Source organism: Mycteria americana, chromosome 14, assembly GCF_035582795.1.
Source record: "Mycteria americana isolate JAX WOST 10 ecotype Jacksonville Zoo and Gardens chromosome 14, USCA_MyAme_1.0, whole genome shotgun sequence".
In the NCBI taxonomy this organism is placed as follows: domain Eukaryota; kingdom Metazoa; phylum Chordata; class Aves; order Ciconiiformes; family Ciconiidae; genus Mycteria; species Mycteria americana.
In genome coordinates, this window is record NC_134378.1 from 1,833,178 (window position 1) to 1,842,884 (window position 9,707).

Here is a 9,707-nt window from a genome sequence, read left to right on the forward strand (position 1 = left end):
CAACAGGGAGCTAACTGCCTGGGGGAAGAAAATCGATTTTTAAGATTTTCCCCGTTCTACACTGCAGTGACTTCTCCAGCTGACCCAGCCACCCTTCCTGGCTGCCCATAAACCACATGCCAGAAGACACTTACCCTGGTAGGTTGTGGTGGTGGTGGCAACCATGGCAGCAGCCCAGGCAATGGGGCCCAGCAAGCTCCATGCCTGCACTGGACAGGAAAGGTACCGAAACCTTCACCTTCCGCACGCCAGGAACACAGGCTCTCATCTACACGTGTGTTTTTTGACCAGAAATACAACACTGGACTTCAAAAACCTTTTTCAGAAGCTGCCTCCAAACCAAAACATCTCCCCTGAGAGTTTTGGAAAATGCTGATTTCTCAAAAATTGGTAAAAATAAAAATTCTGGACAGTTCTAGCTGCAACATCAACAAGCAACCAAAACAGCAGCGGAAGAACACATCACTTGCAGCCAAAGCCAGCCTACCGTCAGCACAAACACACAGACTCTGCAGCTAACCCAGAGCTGCATCACACCCTCCGAGACAGCCCGTACCCCTGCGGGCAGACAGCCCGTACCCCTGCGGGCAGACAGCCCGTACCCCTGCGGGCAGACAGCCCGTACCCCTGCAGCCCAACCCAGGGCTCCGCTCTTCACGGTGATGCCTGGTTTAATGACTGCATTACCATCTGAAGTTGCAGCTAAAGCACAGCACAAGGATGGCACGAAGAGGAGAGGAGGCATGAATGCTCCGCTCCCAGGGCAGCGGCTTGCCCCCCCCAAGGGATGGCCACGTCATGGTCCTTTGACACCAAACACGGAGGTTACCCCTGCGTAAGGAGGGAACGCTCTGGGAGAAAGAGGGTGGTTGTGGACCTGCCATACGCTACAACAGCCAGGGTCTGCCACAGCTTCCAGAACACGCCCTGCATCTCTGCATGCAGCAGAGACCAGGGTGCTCATCGAGAGCGCGGCTCTGAGCACCCTGGGGAGAGCTCAGCTCTGAGCACCCTGGGGAGGCCTCCGCAGACAGCCTCCCTGCCTACCAAACCAGGCTCTACAAAAAATATAATTAAAGAGTAATTCCCTTCTTGCAAGCATCATCACCCAAACCCAGCCTTCCCTCCGCTCCAAACTCGCTTGACGGCAACAAGGGCACGCAACTGAAAGCCACCGGCACAGCTCCCCAGCCTGCGCAGCCACCCTCAAAGGGATGTGACACGCAGAGTCCTCCAGCGGGCCGCAGAGGACGCAGAGATCTGCGAGGCAGCCCCGAGGAGCAGACCTCGGTAACAACGTGCTTCCCACACCTCGAGTTGTTTGGAAGCAAGAATCACTTGGGACGAGTCTAGCAGGAGGAAGGTGGAGGGAAAGTGACAGTTAAGTGCAGGAAGGAGACCGATGCATGGGCTGGCCTCTCTAGGGATGCTGGCGAGGCCACACCTCACCCACGGCAGCGGAGCGGGGGCTGATCAGGAGTCACCTCACACCATCCACAGCTGAAGCAAACCCAGCTTTTCCATCGCCTGCTCCTGCAACACATTGTGAATACTCAACCGCGCACACCCAGACCATTGTTTGTCCACAGAAGGGTCCCCACCATGACACGCTGAAGGCTGGGCACGCCGGAGGGAAACAATACCACCGCGGAAACAGCAAGAGAAATAGTGTTTTATACAGAAACCGCTGACAGAGAGAAGGGCCACGCAGGTCCTCTAGTACAATCTCCCGGGTAACCAGCCTATGGAGAAAATGCTGAGCTCAAGGATACCTCAGAGCCCACCTCCTGCCATATGACGATACTCCAAAAATAACCACAGAAATATGCGAGGACCCATTCCAAGTTGTTCCTGGCTCTCTCCACATTCTCCCTCTAATGTAAATCGTCTCCCTGAAATCACAGCCCGGCAGTTAAACGCTATTACGGCAGCCCGCAGCTCGGGGCTACGGATCCCTGGGGCTGGCTCACCCCGGTGCAAGGAGCCGATCGCCCTCCTGCTTCCCCGCACCCCGCTTTGCTCCTTCGCGGGTGGGCAGCGCGGGCCCCCCCGCCCCGTGCCCGGCTGGACCCCCGTGGGGAGCCGCGCCCCGACCTCAGCGTCCCGCCCCGCACGGCGGGCAGGGAGGCAGGACACGGTGCGGGATGCGCTGCCCGCCCTCCCGCCGCCGCCGCGAAGGGGAGGCCCGGCTTGGAAAAGCTTTCCCAGCGGCGGGGCTGCGCCTGCCTGCAGCCCTGCCTGCAGCCCTGCCTGCCTCTCCCTTGCAGGCAGCGCACCTGGGGCTGCCGCCGCTGCCTGCCCGCCCCCCGCATCCCCCCGGCGCTCACCTCGGCCCGGCCCGGCTCGGCCCGGCCCGGCCCGGCCCGGCCCGCTCCGCCGCCGCCTCCCGGGCGCGGCCCCACGCCGCAGCGGCCGCTGCCCGCCCTGCCTGCTGCCTGCTGCTGCCTGCTGCCTGCCCGCCGTGCGGCGGGAGCGCGGCGCGGCGCGGGGCGGGGCGGGACGCGGCGCTGCGGAGGGGGAGAGGCCGCTGCCGCCCCGCCCCGCCCCGCCCCGCGCTGCGTGGGAGCCGCCCACGGGCCGCGCCGTGGAGCTGCGGGAGCTGCGGGCAGTGCGGGGGCGCGGCGGCTCGGCTCGGCTCGGCTCGGCTCGGCTCGGCTCGGCTCGGCGCGGCTCGGCGCGGCTCGGCGCGGCGCGGCTCGGGGTCGTCCCCGCGGGCACGGGGGGCCTCCGCGGCTGTTTCCGCGCACGTCCCGCGTGACTCCCCCCACCCCACGCCCCCGCGGGCAGGGTCCTGCAGAGGCACCCAGGCCCTCCCTTTCTGCGCTCCCCCCTTCACCCAGGCGGCTCGCACGGCTGCACCGGCCGCTCTCCGGCCCAGAGCTCCCGCCCCTGCCCAGCCTCCCCCTGCCGCCTCCCCGTCGAGGGCTGCAGCCCCGGACCGAGGTTTCCTTCCTCAAGGAAGGGGCTTCGCCTCGGCGGGACGCGTCGGCAGGTTTTGCAGCTCCCAGGGGTGGCTGACCCTTCCCGGAGCACCGGGGCTGCCCACCCGCTGCCCACAGCCCCGGAGCACTGCATGCGGTGTTTGTGTGGGACACCCGTAAGCCGGTCCCAAGAGATCTCCACATCATCAAGGGATCTGGCTTGTGTATTTGGGGTGTGTCAGGGCAAGCAGCCCGCTCCAGGAGAGGCAGATGAAAAGGGGGGGCAGGTGCTCCACCACACACGTGTGCACCCACAGCATGGATGCCCTGGGTGCACAGCATGGCTGCAATGGCCACTATGGCCATAGGTGAAACCTTTGGGGAAGCCAGATTGGTGCTCATAAGCAGGAGGAATGAAGCTAGAGGTGCGCTGCACGCTCAGCCCTCTTTGCCTCGCAAATGCTGAGGAGCGAAGGACGGAGGGGATGTGTCACACCCAGGTTAGCGCTGGGTCTGGTTTCCTCGGCCCCAGAGCCTGTGGCTAGTCCTGACTCGGTACCCAACGCCCACTAGCACTTGCTGCATCACGCAGGGCTCCAAGCAGCGTGTTGTGGCCCCGGACTTCCCTGCGGGGCCTTTGCTTTGCTCCGTTATCTAGTAGCGCGTCTGCCATCAGTTACTGTAGTGGTCCTCTGAAGTCAGAAGGGTGCAGCTCTGCGCGGGACCCCGGGAAAGGCAGGTCTCCAGTGGGGAGGGGGAGGCCTGGGGACTCTTCCCAGCAGGGAAGGTCTGACCCGGCTGCCTCTGCTCGTCCCCTGCAAGCCAGGGCTGGCCTGGGGCAGCTCGTCCCGGTGTGTCAGCACACGGTCTCCTGTCTGGCAGCAGTGGGTGCCAGGGCTCTGTGCCGGCTGCCTCCGGGCGCTGCTCTTCAGCTTCCTCCCCACCAGCCTTCGGGAAACCTGCGGTTCCCGCTCACACAGGGAGCCTGACCCCTGCACCACCGCGACTGGGACAAAGCGCTGGAACGAGGCGGGCTTTTTCTTACTGCTTTATAAAGTGCCTCCTTTATTAGCCACACTGAGGCTTTTTTCCTGACAAACCACATACCAGCAGAGAGTACCAGGAACAAAATGAGGCTGCATGGTCCAGTGGTTCGAGCCAAGGCAGCGATGCCAGCAGGATTGAGGGCTCTAATCCCCTGCTGAGCTGTTGACTCACTGTACAAACTCAGGCAGGTCCTGCCTCTTTGTGCCTCCGAGAAGCCCAGCTGGAAAGTTGGGTAAATAGCAGGAACCTCTTGGAAAAAAAACCCCACCGCATGGGAGCCAAGCTTGAGGGAGCGCGTTCATTTACAAATAAAAGACATTTCAGCTGGCTGCTCAGATTCCCCTTGCAGGCATGGTTTTCACCTCCGGCCCTCCGCCGCTGTGCATCGTTAAGGGAGGATGCTGAATAAGTGCTTTACCTCACTGCAGGGGTGGCTGCGCTGCAAGTGACATCATCATTCGCGTGTCACGCTGGGCTGAATTTGTAGGGAACTCGTACAGGAGAAAGGTGGCACCGTATTGTGGCAAAAAATAGTTGCAACTGTAGCTCTGTGCAGTGTCTTGAGGACTGTTACTGTGTTTTCATTTTTCAGGCCATTCAAAGGAAAAATAACAATTTCTGATCAATGGATCGGGTTCTGTCGTACTCTAAAAGAAAATCTAGGGAATTTAAATGTTAAATTCACTTTTATGTGAATTTGGGTCGAATAAGGCAGTGGGCGACCACATTGGCAGAGCTATGAGCACAGATATCCTTGCTATAGTTCCCCAGTGCCCACCGCAGGGAGCATTCCCCTTGCGAAGCCAAGGAGCCAGAAGAACGTGTAGAACAAATTCCTCCCCTGAATCCTTCGCTCCCTTTCTCGCTCTGGTGCAAACAGCCCAGCCTGAACTGCCTTCCAGTTACCACCGAGCTAAAACCTGAAACTCTTCAACAGCCCTGAAGACAGAAAATGCAGTCTGTGCGCGTACCTGGCCGTACAGCCCTCTGCCCGCCGAAATGAGGAAAAGAGCTTAATTTGCAAAATAATCACCTGTGAGCTATCGATCACCCCACCGCGTGCTGGACCCTCTTCTGGTTATTCAATAACAGACAAATAACAGACAGCTTTCCTGCATCCCCGTCAGATTCCTGCTGCAGTGATGGGAGCGATGCGGATGCCTGCTCTGGCCACACATTGCAGACGGGGTGGCGGGAAGGGGACAGTAAGACTTCCCCCCCCCCGAAACCATTGAGGATGTGTAAACTTTACAAGGTTTTCTGGACCTTAACTGAAAATTTAAAGAATTTAAAGAAATTTAAAGGAGCTGACATTTGTTCAGTTACTTTTTTCAGATAAATCAAATGCATTTCCCGAAAAGTTAGTTGTTTTAACCCCCGAAACCAGCCATTCCGCAGCTGGGTGGAACTGCCTCTCCGTCTGCCCACTGGACACTGGAGACCTTTGTTGCCCAGCAGTGCACAAGGGAAACCTCTGAGCCTCCCGCAACGGCGCTGTCAATGGAGGAGCCTGCAAGCCCTGCTCGCTGCTGGCCAGCAGCTCCACGGGAAACCCGCTCTCGGGAGCCAGGTCATTTCTGCAACCCAAGTGAGGATCTCCTGGCCAGATTCCCACTGTCCGGCACAATCAACTTGAAACAACAACATAAGAAAACACAAACGCCCATACAAGTGGACGAGGACTGGCGTAAATTGCAAGGGCTTGCAGATGTTTCATGGTTCAATGTTAGGAGAGGTTCGGTCACCAGGCTCTTGCCAGATCTCCTTGAAAGCCTCCAAGATCTTTTATTCCCACGAGTTTTCCCCTTACAGTTTAACTCTGCAGTGACTCTGGCCTGGCTTTATGGGATAGAAAGCAAAGAGGATCAGTGCATCCTCCAGTAGTGACCCCTGAGTGTATTTCTACATGGAAACCTTCTCTTCCTTGGAGAAGAGAGATGAGATAGGGGTGCAGCTAGGGGTCCAGCCTCATAGGGGCGGCTATGAAGAGGAAACCTCCTCCAAGGAAGAGCACCTTGGAGCTCTTGGAGCTCCACCTTCCAAGCACAGAGCGAACTGTTAATTAGCCCTTGCAATACCAGCGTCAGGGAAGCACGCCGCCAGTTATTAGTAATCATTGCAGAGTATTCTTCATCAGACCTACAAACACAAGGACGCAGCAAAAGCTGAAGTGCGGTCGTGTTCTTCCTCGCTTCCAACAGCCGGCCAGCACGCGCGTGTGTGCATGCGCACGCAGACACGGTGCCTGCGGGTGCACCGCCAGCCCTGCCTTTCCTGGCGGCAGGCACCGGCAGGCACAGGGCTCGAGCCCTGCCTGCGAGCCGGCTCTCAGGCTACAGGGCTCAGCAGAGGAGCTGGGTGCACCCAAAACCTTTATTCCGTAAAGCCCAGCAGCACGGAAAAAGGGGTGTGCGTGTCTGTGTGTTTTTGGGAGGAGGTTATTTTGGGAATCCCCGCCTGAGCTGCTGCTGGTGCTGATGCTCTGCGATAACAACCTTTCATGCCTCTCGCTTGTTTATGCAGGGCATGAAAAGGCCCTTTGTGCAGCTCGGGGAGCTGCTGCCAGCTGGGATTAGTGAGATGCTCCCTGTGTGCTCCTCCGCTCCATCCCCCTTGGCAAAGTTGTGCCCGCAGGGAGGCAGGGGGGTGCCCGCGGGCTGAGGAGGGCTCGCAGAAAGAGGGAGCACGGCTCCTCGCGTTGGGCTCCTGGGCACTTTCTGCCCTTCACATGCTTTGGATGATGGGACCACAGCGGTGAGCTCGGGCTGCTTCACCTCCAGGAACCCCAGGCAAATGTTTCCATCCAAAGAAAACATTTCCAGCTCTTGGTGCCATCTTCCTCCAGGCTGTTTGGGTGGGATCCAAAGCTCAAAGAAGTCCCTGGGACTGAGATGGCACCAGAGACATCAGATCAAGCCCTTATTATCCCTGCGTGTCTGGAGCCCTGAAGTCTTGGGGGACGAGCAGGCCTCCCACTGCCTTCCTCCTCTGCTTCCCAAGGAAGTACCCGAGCACCAATGCATTGACAGCATTAGGGCACCTAGCACCCAGATGCTGTCAGTGCCTTCCGACAGGTGGGCGTAACTTCAGATAGTTGTGCACATGGTGGAGAACTAGGAATAAAAGGGGCAGGAAATGCATTTTTTTAATTTAACTCAAAGAGATTAACGACCCGTGTAACAGTTAGGACACATCCCACCTTGACGCCTCGCAGGGGTAGGAGGATTGCAGTGGAAAGAACTGCAGCACTCCCGGGAGACAGGGAGGAAGGCATACTTGCCCACGTTACAGGCAGGGAACCTGAGACCCGGGGCGGGATGTGGGTTGCCTGATGCCACCCAACACAGCTGTAACGAGATGCAAAGTGACCACAGAAAGCACTTGTGCTACGGCCATCTCAGGAGGCCTGTGGGGCAGATGGGGTTCCCAGTGAGTCAGCGATGGGGTTAGGAGCCACCAGCCAAGAGAGTGATGATATTGGCAATGGATTACTCCTGTCCTGTGAACTGTGAGGGGAAGCGGGAAGGGCCGGGCAGGTCCTGCTCCCTGCTCCAGCGGCAGCCCCAGCCCCAGCCCTCTGTGCACGTCCTGCCCCACGCAGGCAAGAGCCCTGTGGGACCCGCTCCTTCCTTGGCTGGGCTTTCTGCATGGACCAGCTGGATGCAACCCTGGGCTGCAGGTCCCTGGAGAGCATCAGTCCCATCCTGTTTAGGAGCAGAGGGCGGCCGAGGCTCTGCCCCAGAGTGCGCGACAGGCAGAGCAATGGGGTATCCTCTGTCTTTCCATCCTGACGCCGCCAGGAAAGTAGAGTTCTCCTGAGGGGAGCCCCTGGCACGGGTCTGACATGCTCTGATTAAAGGGAAGGCTCTGACAGCTTAATTAACTGCCAGCTTGAAGATGGCAGGGATTGAACGAAGATGAGTCCGACACCAGCCTGCCCCACTGAGAACAGCTGAGACCCTCAGCAGAAACCCGTGGCACCAAAGAGAGAGAAAGCAGGGAAAGATGAAGAACAAGGCGCAAAGCGCGGAGCAGATGCGGTCACGTTTGCTCCTTTAATCCATTCTGCTAACCACGCTGCGTCAGCACAGATGAGGTTGATGCCGCAGCACCCCCCAACGAAGCCTCTCGTCCTCTCACACGGCTCCTGTAGCCCTCAGCTGCCCCGGTTAGGAGGATACTCCTTAACGCTGCTTTGGGGAGCCACAGAGGAGGGTGCAATATTAATTACAGTGTTGCAGCAGGAGTGCTGACCTGGGGGACTGCGCCAGCAGAAAATGGTATTTCTGCCCAAGAACCTGACTTTGTACTGCCCAAGCTCTCACGCTGCCCAAGCTATTACTTCTCAGTGCAAACATTTTGAGACTGTATGGATTTTTCTATTAAGAATCACGGGCATGAAGGGAACACCTGAAAAAAAAAAAAGTCATCTGTTCTGGATTTCAGATTACCAGTTACAACCCCCTCAGTGTCCCAGCTCGTGGAGCCAGGTGACTATGTGAAAATCTCAGCTTCTAGCACTTCTGGGTACAGCAAAGACAGGAAAATGTGAAACCTAAAGGCTGGAATGGCAGAAGACAAATCAAGAGAGGGTCAAGAATGATCTAAGGATCTGTTTAGGTGGAGAAGGCACCAAGCCTTGCAGGACTGCTACAATCATCCAGCCCAGCGCCTTGCACAGGAAAGCCTGGAGAACTGGCCCCACCACCTCCCGCGAGGCCTGGGACTGGTGGCTGAGCAGACACGTGTCCGTGGGAGGGACGGCCAGCTGAGGAGTGACGGTGAACTGACCACAGTCCTAAGGAAGTCAATGACCTCCGCTGCATGAGCAGCATCTCAGCCATAATTTAAGTATCTCCAGTTACCAGCCACTAGGTCTTGCTGCGCGTGTCTGGTTACAGAGTGCTCTGTTACGCACAAGCCTCTCCCCACGCTGGTGCCTACGGCTCCCACGCGCACCCCTGGGCATTCTCCTGGAGAAACCCAACGAGCTGAAGTTCTTTGGTCTGCTGCTGCCAGGCAGGTTCTTCTGACCCCGGCTGGGCTCGCAGCCCTCTTTAGACCTCTTTCAGCTTCATACATGATGGCAGTGAATGTTCATGGTTTTAAGACACATTTGAGACTCAGTTTCATACAGGAAGGGTTCAGAATGGGAAGAACACCACTTTTTTGTTGGTCCCCAGGAGTCTGTGCTCCATACCTGGGCTGAAGTTAGCTAAGAGGTGGGCACAGCCCCCTTCCCTGCTGATGCAGAGAGGCGGGGAAGTTGTAGGGATGTGGGTCACAAGGAGCAGAGGCTTCCCTCCCACATCTTCAAAGCACTTAGTACAGGCCATGGGTACTGACAGTGTCTTCCTGCGATGTCTTCTGAATGAAGGGAACCCATGAAAACTTTTCCCCTGGATACAATGACATAAACCCACCTGGGCTGAGGGACATTATTGTGAGGGCTGTGCTGCAAGGATTTGCGGGGGACAATGAAAAAGGACTCTGGTCCTGGGATTAGCATGTGGGGAGGGCTGAACAGCTTGCAACGTCTCTGCTAAAGCCACACTTTTGTCCTAAACACTCAGCTCAGCTCTGGATGTTGGCAAGGTACTCATGGGTTCGGATGCAGGATTCACATGGTTCCCATCTCCCGCCAAAGATCCGAGAGTACGTGCCAGAAATTCACCCGGAGACACTGCACTGATGGGGAGCAGATCCCAGTGCCCCAAGCGTAGCTGGAGGGTGCTCCAG

The 9,707-nt window shown here is 57.8% G+C and overlaps 1 protein-coding gene across 9 annotated transcripts in view; it reads right to left on the bottom strand.

The window, feature by feature from the left end:
* The window catches only part of EPB41L1 (erythrocyte membrane protein band 4.1 like 1), a 72,361-nt gene extending 69,880 nt beyond the window's left edge, over positions 1-2,481 (bottom strand). For 7 of the 9 annotated variants that reach the window (XM_075516921.1, XM_075516919.1, XM_075516916.1 and 4 more), the window contains exon 1: positions 2,350-2,481. The gene's annotated coding sequence lies outside the window, so the exon portion shown is untranslated. Of the gene's footprint in view, positions 1-2,327 lie in introns of all 9 variants that reach the window. The other 2 variants (XM_075516920.1, XM_075516912.1) reach the window with 2 other exon arrangements.
* Positions 2,482-9,707: the final 7,226 nt, after the last annotated feature.